This window comes from Scomber japonicus, chromosome 18, assembly GCF_027409825.1.
Source record: "Scomber japonicus isolate fScoJap1 chromosome 18, fScoJap1.pri, whole genome shotgun sequence".
Lineage (NCBI taxonomy): Eukaryota > Metazoa > Chordata > Actinopteri > Scombriformes > Scombridae > Scomber > Scomber japonicus.
In genome coordinates, this window is record NC_070595.1 from 19,398,459 (window position 1) to 19,412,626 (window position 14,168).

Genomic DNA, 14,168 nt, shown 5'->3' on the forward strand with positions numbered 1-14,168 from the left:
TTTTTCTCAGCCTTAGGAAAGAATTAAAATATGTTTGGTAAGACTAATTAATGAGGTATTTAAGTGATAACCTAACCATAAACTCGTCTCCTCCTTATTACTAACCCTGCATGATACAGTCCTACTCCCTGTTATATAGGGAGGTGAGGGAGGTATATTCATATACATCCGTAGCACTTGCACTCCCAAAAATGTAAGGCATGTTTGACAGTTTCTGTTTTCCTGCTACTTGTTTTGGGCTTGGCTGTACTTCAGTTGAGTCTTGACTTTTTCACACATAGCCTTCATCATGAATGCAAAGCTGCCCTTGACTCCATGGGAAATGTGTCACCTAACCTCCAGGGGCTTGCTGCAGCTAAAACTGTGAAACTGTGAAGCTATTAGGAAGACAGAGGCCCAGACTGACCCCAAGCATACGTCACACACATACACTCACACACACACACACACACCCGCACACACACACGCACACGCACACACACACAAAGCAAATCATCTCCAGCTGAGAGTCAAATCCCACACGATAAGGAACTGGTGGTAGAGGTTATGGTCGTAGCCCTGTGTAAGGAGGCAATATCAACCAGCGTCACACGTTTTCCTTCCTCAAATGGTTTGTTTTACCCAATAGCCAGACTCATGCTATCAGTCATTGCCATCTAGAGCTATATTTGATGATTATATCTCTGTATTTATTTTAGAACAATTGTAAAATCTATGAAATCAACCAAAATCATTGCTGACTAGTTTTTGTTGTTGATGGAATAATAGGCTACTTAATTTTCATTATCAGTTAATCTGCCAGTTGTTTTCTCAGTTAATGTATCAATGGTTTTGGCTAATAATTGTCAGAAAATAGTGAAAGATGCTTGTCTATTATCCAATGAGTCCATAGTGACATCTTCAAATGTCTCATATTGATTGATCAACAGTCCAGAATCCAAATATATTCAGTTTATCATCATGTATGACAAATAAAAGCTTCAAAACCTTACATTCGAGAAACTGAAACCATGTTTGACTTAAAGAATGAAATGAATTTTCAATTATTAAAAAAAGTTGATGTTTAATTAATGAATCGTTCCGCTTTGCTTGAAGAAGGGAGAGGCTCATACTAACCTGTATATTTCAGGTTTCTAAATGAGGAGATTTGTTCTGCCTTGAGGAAAGAGAGGAGAAAAAGAGGAGATGACAGGATGACAGGTCCTTCTGTACTGGTTTTATGGCCCACGGCTTAGCACATTGCCGGTGGTTGATCACATGCCCTACATAGCTGTTATCTAGCACACAGTGAAGGATTTGTCCTTTCTTACCATACCAAAGCTAATTTTGTTGCCACAAACAGCAACTGATTTAAAAGAGACCTATTGAGACAGGACATTCCTCAAACACTACCAAGTCATTAGTATCCAGCGACAAGGTTACATAACCTGTTATGCCTCCTCAAATTGTTACCTTAAGTCCTAGCAGGCCCACTCTGAAGCCATGACCCTCTTTCTCTGCCAGCCATCCCATTAAAGCCAGGGTCAGAGGTCAGAGGAGCCACGTTAGTGAGGGAGCTCTACCCGGCCCTAGAGACCTAATGAAAACACATACCAGCGAATTAGCCTGCCAGCCTGAAGTTTAGCTAACATAAATATGAGAAGTTCAGCCATGACCTGGGGACCACGAACACTTTCCGAGCTGCTGGAACACACTGTCCTAGTCATGACTGGGTCAGAAAACACAGCTCTTGTTTTTAACAAGACCTCGGCTGTAGTGTAACGGTTGGATCCGTTCCAATAAAGTGTTTAAGATATGGATCTGACTGACGTAAAGGATATATGATATGTTAAATGTGAAATTACGAGGTTAAATTTTCTTGAAACTGTGAAACAAGAAATGACTTTCATTCCAGTCCAATGACTGCATCTTCCGTTCATTGTGGCAGCGGGCATCTCACCATCATGCAGGACGGGTAATCAGAGGGGCAGTCATTCTTACAAAGGGCTGCTAAAGAGCCAGCGGAGGTAAAAGGTTGGGTGGTGAAGGGGCTGGAGCAATCTGGTGTTAAAGAAGTGACCATTGCCGGATCGGGTACACTATTAAGCGCTCTTATGACTCCCTTAGGTAAATGTGTTAGAGAGACAGACAGTCTTTTGTCTACATTTTCAAAGATGTCCTTTCTCTCCTCTCCTTTTTGTTGCCGATGGGCGTGTAAAAAGAGAGGGGGGGGGGGTGTTTCTCATTATGTAAGTGTTTTTCTCCCGTGACTCTGTGACACAGTGTTGTTAAATGTTTGCTTTATGAGTCTGCTCGGAGGCCCGTGGAGTCATGTTAAAATATCCTGATAACATCCCAGACTTTTTCCTCTCTGTTTGAAAGACCACAATGACCTGTTTCCATCCACTGCTTATAACGCTCAGGCCATATGAATGAAGAAGTATGCCATCAACCAGGACTGGCAAATGTCTGGTTTATGAGGTGTCCTTTCTAGACAATGTTCAAAGAAATAAGCATAGAATAAAATCAAACAGCTTTCACTGAGTCTATTTGAGTCTCTCACTATTCCCCCTTTCCTTTTCTCTCCTTGCTTTGCTCCATCTGATAGCTTTACAGGCAACATTTCATGAGAATGATAAAGCCTTCCACATTTTTCAAGGAAATTTGCCCTGTTAACAACATCTAAAAGACTACATCTACAAAATTGCTGAATGCTGAGTCCCTCCAGAGCATGATTGCTAGCTGTCTAAATTATCTGTTTATGGTTCTTAGTTATAAACCATTGTTTATGCAGAAAGAGGCTTCTGTTTAATGAATGGGTTCAGACTCAGGAGGGCCACTTGGTAATCTCACCTCAGCTGATAAGTGTTCCCTGTCTTCTTTGGACGCTTGGGCATCAATACACATCTTATCTCTTGCATCGTGTTGTGCAATTTGTAATTAAGAAGCAAGTGATGTTTTGGCAAAAAAAAGCTCCATATCTCTGCAAGACCAGACACTAATTTGCTTGGTTGGATAGCGTGCATGTCACCATTTAGAGGGTTAGAGCGTACTAACAGAAGGCTGATTTAATACATGATGTCATTCTTTCATCAACTCTATAAATCATTGGTGCAGTGGTGTAATGATGGTGGGTCTAGGTCACACACTAGTGTGATCTCTAATCTGTTTGCGCTGACCTCAGTGTAAAGCAGTCTGAATGGAGCAGCAAAGGTCTCACACCTCATAAAATTAAACAGCCCAATAGCTTTGGTTGATTTAGATGCTTAACAAACCACCCACGTCTTAACTCCTTCTCTTTCCCCTACTGCTGGTGTTTCTGCCACATCAACTACTGTGGTTAACAAAAAGCACAAACATCTTCTCAGTGGGTTCCTAAACATCAGTGCTGGAAGTCATTCACTTCTAGACGGCAGGATGACGTGCACAGCTGACGCTCGACCAGTATTTAAAGATAAGTTCCTAATCCTTTTGGCAACAGAGGAAAACACTGAAGGAGGGATAAAAATAAGACATCAGAATAGGCTCCAGATCACTTTGCCTTGTTTGTAATCTAAAAACAACACATGGCAAACGGGCCTGGAGACAAAGTGTGGCCTTTGTGAGAATCCTCTCTGTGGATTTCAGTCGGTCACACTATTTTATCATGTGTGGTGGAGTTGAATACTCTAATTAAACAGTCCTCCATGATGTGGGAGGAATAAAAAAAAAGATCTTAAAAAAGATAATGTGTGTGCACATGAAAGGTCTTTTTTAAATGAATAGTCAGCATGATCTGTTTATTTCACTGGATTAAAACACATCTGCAATTTCAGATTAAATCAATTAAACTGTAGGTTAGATGATTGGTGGTATATTACTACATGTTTACTTCTTCTGTGTGCTTTGAGGATGAGTATATTCCTTCACAGTTATTTAATTGATCCAACCAAATCCAGAAAAAATAAATAAACTGGTGTGAACAAACATCATAAAGTGTGACTGTAACCTTTGCAAGTAAGTAGCACTTTTCCAGACATACGTATATGGCTTTAGAATTGACTTTTGAATTATAGCATGTGAGTATTTAGTCTCATGTCTGAGAAAGTGACATAATTAGCAGTAGTTGAGAAAGAGTGGATGTTTCTGTATGTAATCATTTGTCGTCAAGTCTTTCAACAAACAGGCCACTGCCTCTGTTTCAAGCTTCTGTTTGAGAAAAAAAAACCCTGATGTCTTAAATGAGAAAGTGAACATGTTTTTCTACTCCTCTCGATCCCACTGGAGCCTCATTTATCAAATTCCTTCCTCTGGGCTTACATGATGTACCCCTCTGATTACAAATCAGCCAACAACAATACTCTGTTTGACACCCTGCAGTGCTACAATGAGCAACTTCCAGTCAGTGCTCAGTGTGCTAATATTTTCAAAGAGGTAACATGTATGGATGTTAATCACATTTGAACAGCTGGTTTTGGTTCATCTCTCCTGACCATGATGTTCAGGATAAATGCAACAGATGGAAACGAGTGAGGAAAGACAAAGTTGAGCACTGGGAATGCTTGTGTTTAAATCTCAGACCCATTGATTGCAGTGGAAATCATGAGTGTGAACTGCACACTTTTTCTTGCCCACAAATATGAAATTAGCTTTTAACAGACTGCAGTTTCAGTAACTGATTTGTTTTCTTCAAGCTGACACTGTGTGGGTTGATGCAGAACAGATAGCAATGCACACAGGAAGAGAGGGATGAGACAGAGACAAGATGAAAGCTGTTCTCAGGTAGACGCTTTACAGACGTTTTGCCACATCCTGCTTTGCTCTCTGGCAGCGTGTGACCTCCCAGTAAGGAGGAATTCATAACTATAGTTGTACGCACGTCTGCTAGACGGTGTTTGCACATAAATGCAGTGATTGTGGTAGAGTGCTTATTTCCTTCAGGCAGAAGAAAGAAAATGCATAAACATGTACAACACAGGCAGATGATTTAGGACGACTTGGTGTAAGTGATACTGTGACAAATGCTAACCATGCAGCACTATATTCAGGATAACGTATCACATCATCTTTTCATCTTTCTCAACAAAGTGTAAAACAGAGGAAGCATATTGTTGAGCTTTGTCTGGTTGATTGCACATGCAGGAAATTTCCAAAATAGCTACATGCAGATATAGATATTACACCACCCTAAATGCTGTTGTGGGGTGTGGGCATCAACAGATGCAGCCAGGCTTATCCATTGACAGACACACAGGACAGACCAACTTAGAAACTGAAAGGGTTTTCTCAGCTGTTGCTGTGGGTTGCTTCTGTCTCCAGTCTCCATCCCCCCTCACAGCTACATCATTGTCTCATCAATCCAACAACAGGCAACTTAAAGCCTTTTCACCGCCCCATTCATGCCTTATGTCTACATAATACTCACATCATTCAGGCAGTATCTGATAGGATTAGCAACAACTTTAATAACAGAGGTCTTGCTAGACCTGATGAAAAATGCTTGCCAACACAGTCCTGCACCCGTTGCCATCCATCAAAAGCTTATCTGTGTGGGTTGGTTGGAAAAACAAATTACTGTTGTCTCAGGGACTGGGGCTCGACGACATGCAAAAATAAAGTTGTAAAAAATAGCAACTGCTGTCTGACACCCGTAAACACAATTTCATTTCCCAGCAATCCGTGACAGATGAGGCGGAGGAGTTCAGATTTTCTCCTCTGTCTGAAATGGTCAGATAAATGTAAAACTAAAGAATTCCAAAGTGATAGAATAAGAAGTGCCAGTGGATAGAAGAAGGATGAGCGAAGGAAACGGAGGAAATGGGGAAACAGAGAAATCCGTTTGGAATGTCTGACTGAGGAGAGAAATGGAAAAAATGTATTTTAATTGGCAACTGAGCATGTGAGGTGGGGGTGTAAGTATCAAGAAATCGGATAGTCTAGCAGACAGACATACCAGTGAGGGAAAAAAAAAGAAATGTAAAGAAACAAACACAAATTGAAAGGGGGAATTAAGACAATAGAAAGCTCCCATTGGTTTATAGAAAATCTCATAAAGCCCAACACTCCTAAATTAAGAATTGTAAACAGGACGTGTCTGCAAGGAAATCAGCAACAGTCATTTGCTAACATTTCTATGCTATTTGCTGTGGCAGGCTCTCGCCGAGGGAATTTCCTGATCATTTTTTTTAAAGAGGGTTTGTTTCATAACAGAGAAAGGAAATATTCCCCGTAACAGCTATTGGAGATGACAGGCTGACACACAATACCTCTGGGGACAAAAAAACCCCAAAACAACTATTACACCTTCTACCTAAGAATCATGTTTAGCATTTAAAACACCATCGCCTGTCAATGAGCTTATACAGCCTACATAGAACAAATCTAACTGGCACTGTGGGTCGCTGCATTTACACAAACCTTCCTGCTGCTGGGTGACACAGTCCATTGACTCCAGTAACAGCAGGTAGACACGGCCATATGTCATCTGAGGCCTGGCAGGGGTCAAAGGTCAGCTTAGTACTAATGATTACCTGCTGAAGCGTGCTGCTTTGGTTCTCCGTGTTTGTTTGTGTAGCCGTGGTGACAGCGCAACAAGCTGCTACATTAAAACACAAGTGCACGCACGCTTCCCATCGGCACCATGAGCTCAGAATATTCAATGAGAAACAATATTAAGACTTTGAAAACTGTTCTTAAATAAAACTCACAACTAGCCCAAGAGTTTTATGACTTCAAAATCTAAAGAACACTTGATTTTTTTTCCCCCCCAAAGAATAAATCTGTGTGGGAGGAGGAGTTTGCTTTAAACCATAGCCAAGTAAATCTTTAAAGAAGTTAGGCTCGGCGTTATTTCCATTCCACCACCAGGCCATCAGGGAAAGCTTTGTGGTTTTGGTTTATGGAGAGGTCTCAACTTCAAAAGAGGTGAAAGACAGGCAAAAATCATATCATACCTCATAAAACATACAGAAGACCGCATAAGGTAGATTTTAAGAGCTAAAAGGTCATGGCTAGGTACACTGCACCAAATTTGTTTGCTTATGCATAATGTGAGATTTGTGTTTGCCCTTTCCTGTGTGTCCATCCAATGAGGTGAGTAGAGGTCAAAGGTCAGACAAAGCCAATCTTCTATTCTTATTGTGAACAGGTGCAGTGTATAGGCTACTGCAGGAAAACAAGTCCTATGCTTTTGTATGGCACTGTTCTTAATCATTATTATCATTGGTTCTTGTTATTCAGAGTTCCTTTGTCTCTATTCTTGGAAATTGATAATAATAAACTTTCATGGATTTTTATTAGTTTTAGATATATCTTGATATTGGCCAGTGTTGTTCAAGTGAAAATTACAGTGGTGGTAGAGGGTCAGGCAAAATATAGCAATCATCCTCTGGAGACCATGAATATCCAAACCCAGATTCAATAGCAATATGGTCGATTTACTGAGGATGAAATTATTTGTGGACAGAGAACAATCAACAATCAGTACAGTAACAGTACAGTAACACCGATGCAGAAGGCAAGAAGTACACCAAAATGGTGAAATTTAACATATTACAACTCATTTTGTTCCTCAGCTGAATTCTCCTTTTAAGACTATAACTTCCTACAACGCCTCAAACAGGTGAAGTAATGATAAAGTGGGTTCAGACCCTCTCACTTCTTTCGTAAGGAAATCATTTATTCAATATTGTTGAGCGCTGCATGGCTGTGATCTAGTTGCCTGCTACTGTTTTCCTATTTTTTGTTCTCATTCACACTCTCCTCTTATTCACATTCTCCTTTCAGCCTGAATAAATCCAGAGGACAGCGCAAAACTACAATGAACTAAAATGGGAATGTGGCTGCTAATTCTCTTCCATAATATTATATTCTGCTCCCAGTAACCTACAAGACCTCCCAGGGAGAGACTTAACTAAGTACCCTTATGAGTGTGTAAATTTCCACTGGCCTAGCACTCAAGGACCCCACAGCTATGACTTATAGCTCAAGTTGACAGTTAATTCACAGCTATTCATGCGTCCCTTCAGGCCTCTGCTTTAAAACTACTTCCTTTATAATACTACTCAGCTTTTCAGCTGATCACATCACAAATCAGACAACTGACTCACAAACACCAATGAAACATTTCTCAATATACTTTACTCCAACAATCTAATTTTCCGCAGGACGGAATTTGCTTTGGGTGAATAACCCAGAAGTGAACATTTTACACCCCTGTTTTACAGCCCTATGTAGGATTTTAAATGTTAATATAATATCGACCTGTACTGGCAGCAGAACATGTATAAAGTAAAACAAATTGCCCTTTAAATAATATGTAAAGAGTTGGAGGGTGTCCAGATTCCAGTGGTCTGAAGCGACTTGCTCAGGCTGAATGTGAACATAAAATATCCTGTCAAGGATTCAGACTGAGTCAGATTGAGAGCCGCCCTCTAGACTGTCTGTGGCCACACTGAGGGCGAGTCCCCACTTTGATGGGAGACCCACCCCTGACAAGCCCTCCTCTAATTCAAAACCCTGAAACCCCACATATAAAGGCAAGAGTTAGCACCATCTGTTAGGTTTTAACATAATTTTCCTAATAAATTCCAATTATTTTGTCTGAGAATCCGAGTATATGGTTATGGTTTATGTTACTTCCACATATGTTGTCTTCATAATTTGAAATTGTAGTTGGAGCTTCATGTCTGGTCACAAAGCGAAAGCCTCATCACACATCTTCATATTCATTCATAGCCTAGTATTTATTATAGACAGGGCCTCTTGTGTTAACAAGAGAATTGCTCCTTTGTCTGTCTTCTTCATCTATTGAGTAGAGTGTCTGCGGAGGAGAGGGGACCATTGCCATCGTGGAATTTGTTTCATTCGCCTCTCTGGCCATAACTCTGAGCTCAGTGATCGTGTTTCTCACACCCCTCACTCCAGCTGGGGGATAGGAAACAACTCTGTCTGTGACTGTGGTTGTTGGATTGTCGCGTCTCGTGAGAGTTGCGATGGCAATGTGTAGGGACGGCAAGAATGCAGCACCCAGACGCTGGATCTTAAGGAATCCCCCTGCTGACGCAAGGCCAGGCCAAAGAAATCTGCTGCCACATCCCCGTTAAAGTAGAGGCAAGACTGAGACTGAACAAATGCATTAATCAGAGCATACTGTGTGAAAAGAAGCCATAAATTACTGTTACAAAAATAATGTTTAAATGAGGAATATTCATCACACCTGATGACAGTCATTAACCAAAACATATCTACTAAAGTATCTTTATTGAGCAAGGGAAGACAGTGTGCGGGTGTTTCCCTTTTAAATACCATCATTTGACTAAATTATTTGATAAGGTCCACATTTCGCAGGGTGATGACGTTACAATCGCACAAAGTTTATCTCTTCACACAGGAAACAAAAACTCCTCCCACACGAATGAGGGTACAAATCCCATAAAAACTATCACCTCACAAAATCTAGCCTGATATCTCTCTCACGTAACAGTTCTCCAGCACCTTTGATGTCATGTCACCTTTGTGTAGGGTATATTGTTAATGAGGAGAACAGCATATGTCCACTGCAGTATGTGATCCGTAGCACTGATCAAAGAGTCCAGAGACAGATCAGTCATATGATCTGGCTGAATCCACTGTGAAATTCAGACAGCCAGGACACTCATGAATTAAATAAACTCACAAGTGAGCTCTAAGCTTACTAGGATGAGGCCAAGAAGAGTCTTTCCACATTACTTTTCTCCCCTTAATCTCTCACAGAAATGCACATGTGTATTCAACAGTAGATCTATCAGGTGAAAACGTGTGAGTTGATTGCATCCTAATGCCGTCACATGAAGCACAGTGAGTGTAAATATTATTTGGTCATCACAAATGGTTTTCCCATAAAACATACAACATTTATGCCAGCCCTGTCAATTGCAATTTATGGCTTTATCAATGGTTAACAATTTAAATAAAACATTTGTAAAGCTAACTTTCTTTGTCTTTCTTTGTACCCATTGTGTCTGCAGTTATAGATAACAAGGACATGCACAAGGCTAGGCTAAAGTTGCCTTTGCAACAGCCCATCTTTGGCTGAGTTGCCCCTTTGGAGTTAAATAAATAATTTCGACATGTGAACAGGAATTGCCAGGGATTAGTTGGCGACTTGCTTTAGCTCCTGAGTCACAGCCGTCCTACAATTAAACAGCCACATACACTACACTACATGCCAACCTTCAACTCTTTGTATGTATGCCTTTATTAAAATATAGTAAATTAAATGAGACATCTAGAAACAACTCAAATCCGAATCAAACAAGTATGTTAATTGACTGTTTAAGTTCATCGTAAAGGTGCAGGTATGAAGGGCATGAAGGTTATGAGGGTCCGCCCATTGGAACTCCACCCATGGTTTCATACATAAGAATCCTTTCAACCTTCCTGTAATGATCCTAACACATAAAAGGAATGTGAATGTAGGTTCATAACCTGATGTGATGAACAGAAACAAAGAAAAGCTGGTTTGTCAAACTGGCCCATCAACTCAGCATAATGTCCTTATTAGGCTTTTATATCATGGCATTCTCCACACGCCTGCCATAAAGATTGCCACAGACGTCACTCCCAGAAATCAACTTGATGTGCTGTGTTGAGGAAGTCATGGAAAAACCACTTTATATAACCAGAAGCTAATAATCATGCGTTCAGGCTTCTCTCCTCCTACTGATATCTGCTGCCTCCACAGAAGTCAGCTTTCAAAACCCAAATTATAGGCCAACAAGGTCTTATGTAATAATTACTAAGTATGATATATCATCAGCAGAAATATTCACCCCAGATACAGCTGAGTGATGTGTTCGAGTTGGAGGAGTTCTAGTTCCCAGAGGATCACGCAGAGCTGCACGTTTTACAGAGCTTTCTTTTGACCTTTGATCCGTCATCTCATAACCACAAGACAGATTCAGTTGCCGTCTACCAGAACATGTCACCGTGACCCCTTCAGTCTCTGTCATGTCTGTCGAAATGTATCTTAGCCTTTAACCCTCTAGCTAATCACTTTAAAAGACAGCAGTATTTTAAAAGAGAGCACAGTCTGAATATTAGTACAAGAGGAGGAAGAAAATTTCATCCACATTAGCAATAATATGTCAGGGCCATGACACAACAAAACAAGGAGTGATGTGTGATAAGCACGTAGCACCATTTACAGTTAGCTCAATCACACTTCAGGGACTTGGCTCCTGATCTTGGTCATTTTATGCGAAGGAAGTGATGTTGAGAGGTGATAAGAGCCAGATGGTCCTTGGGAATTTCTGAAGTATGCATCCTTAGCTCAGACTGGGATGTTGTGCAGAGTAAATTTACATAATCCACAATTGATTTGAAATTCTTTAAAATTCCCCTGTCGTAATAAATAACTCTCTCTGATGCCAAGGGAGCCAAAAATATGTTAGATTTTAAGAGGCATAATATACTTCTATTTGACATTTTTATTAGCATTAATGGTATTTGACTTTTACTTTCATGAGCACTAACAGAAATATCTTCTATTTTCTGGATCAAACAACAAAACAACAAATGGAAATTTGACTGAAAAATTATGCAGCAGGGTGATTTAGTGTATTGGGAAACCACAGTGTGCTTTCAAAGGCCTACATTCAGGTCAAGCTGTCAGCGAGTATTCACACTTCAGAGATATTTCCGAGCAAGACTCTGAATCCCCTCCAGCAAAGAAGAGAGAAAAAAGAAGAGATGATTATCATGCAAGTAAAATACAGAAATCTACAGAAAGAAACCTACAGTATGTAGTATATTAACTTCTTGCTTATGACCTTCTACGACATTTATGTGGTGTTTCTCCTAATTTAAAACTGTATGCTTGTGTTCTACTCGGCCAATAAGGATTATGTGCGTCTCACAGCAGCAGCTGCCAACAGGCATCTCTCGTGCTTTGAGTATCTCGGACATCACCATACAGGGAGCAACAGTTTGGGCATGGCAGCAGAGCGTGTTGGGCTATCTCTAGCCTCCTATTATCCCAAACTGCTCAGCCGACTTTGTGAAAGCTTTTATGGCTCAGCTCATCCAATTCCACCCACCTTTGTTTTGCCTCATCTCCCAGATATTTGAAAGTGTGTCAAAATGCATTGAAGGGAGCTGTAAATATGACCCTATCAATTCACCCCAGCTGTTTGCTGGTTTGTAGTGACCACAGTGGTGTTACTCTGACAGAACCCCTTCTTTGGTCCTAAGCACATAAGGTTTATATATAGATTCAGAATTATTCATCTAGAGCCATTTCATCCTCCATGCAAAACTGAACCTCTTATGCCCAGCATGAGCGTTGGCATGTTATATTGAATACATGGCCCCCTTTCGTCTCACTGAACAGCCGTTTGTGTGCTATGGAGAGGGAGTGGCTAGTTAGCTTTTGAGTGCATCTCCGCAGCTTACAGGCAGTTGGTAAGGACCCCCCCACTGTGGTCCAAGTGCACTCCACACGTGGTGTAGCAGTGTCAATCCAAGATGACTTGGGGATGAGGTGTACAGGGTTGTATGACGTGTGTCACCTGTGAGGTTAGGCCATGGTTTTACCCAGTTCATGTTCATATTAACTGAGCTGGAATGGCTCCCTACTGCCCTGCTTAAGCGACTGGAATTATAAAGTTGGAGGAGTGTTGCGGTGACTAACCTAGAGGTCTGGCTCAGTGAGGCAGTCTGATGACATGTTGTGGCAGGGTGAACATTAATCAGGTTCAGCCTACTGTACCCATAGAATCCAGTAGAGGGTGGAGTCCTTTACCTATGGCCCCTGCTGCTCCTACGCTATCCACTGAAGTGGTTACTGGATAGAGAGTGGCAGTGAGATGCTGTCTTATGTCTTATATGCTGTGTCAGACACACATAATCATGACACACACATCAGGTTTATCTTTAGGCTTTGCTAAGGCTGTTTGGGTATCTGAAGCGTGACTTCTCGTTTTAAACCTGTTTTTATTTTGTTACTAGGCATGGCTTTTCAAATGTTGCATAAACACCACAGTGTCAGGAGAAAAAACATTGACAAACTAGAACAGGTATGCATGAAATGAAGACAGGCGTCATTTCTTTCTATTTAGGTGTGTGAGTGAAGTATTTGTTGAGGTAATAACAAGGATTAGCTCTCTACTGTGGGAGTGTGGGCATACCGGGCCTCTGCTGAGAGCAGATGACAAAGGGCGCTGAGGAAATATGATCCTCTAAATGCGTCAATTAGAGAAGCAGCTCTCACTGTGATAGGCATGTAGCAGGTTTGCATGCCACAGGTGTAAAACTTGATGTCATTGTGTTCTTAGCCCGTGTGAACTGAAAGTTCAGGTGGTGATTATCCAACCGTGGTATGAAATGGCAATGTAGGTAGTGCTTATATAATTTTCTATGATAAAATTGCCACTAACAGACTGCCAATGTCTGCTCCCTTCAACAAAAAGCTTATGCAGCTACTAAAATGGGAGGGGTATCCTTGCCCAGCAAAAACAAAAGAAACAGCAACAATGTGGGTGCAAGGACAAACTCATATCAGGATAAGACTTAATTATTCAGGCTAAACACAGCACTAAACACTAAACACTGCATATCTTAACTGCAAAGCACACTAATCTCCTTTGTGTGAATTGTATATGCATTTGAGAGGCAGAGGAAGTAGGTTTGGTAAGCATTTGCACGTGAGAACACAGGAAAGAGCTAGAAAAAATAGAGCAGAGGCGTGTGTGGCTGTGAAAATGCAAATGAAAATAAAAGGTTTGTATTAATGTGTTTATGTTAGTGGGAAGGTCTGTGAAGGAAGTCTCACCACTTACTGTCAAGCATGCAAAGGCATTATGTTATGTCTTCACACTTAGTTACAATGTGTCCAGACACAGTTGTAAACAGAGAGTATCCAGGTAACCAGGTAGGTGGAGTGCACCATTGATTGCATCAATGTCTGTGTGCAGGCAAGATTGCACACAGAGAAACATAATTTAGAGGTGAATCTGTGACTGGGGCACTGAGAAAAAAAAGAAAGAGGAAGAGAAAAATGTGAGGGCAAAAATAAGACAGTTTGGAGAACTGTTCCAAGTGAGAGTGATAGTGTGAAAGCAGGCCTTTTTTTCTGCTGAGAACTCTATTTGATATTGGGTAAATACCAGCATGACTGAGTCACTTGCCATGCCCCAACAACTCCACCCATCATTTCATCTCACAGGTGGGGT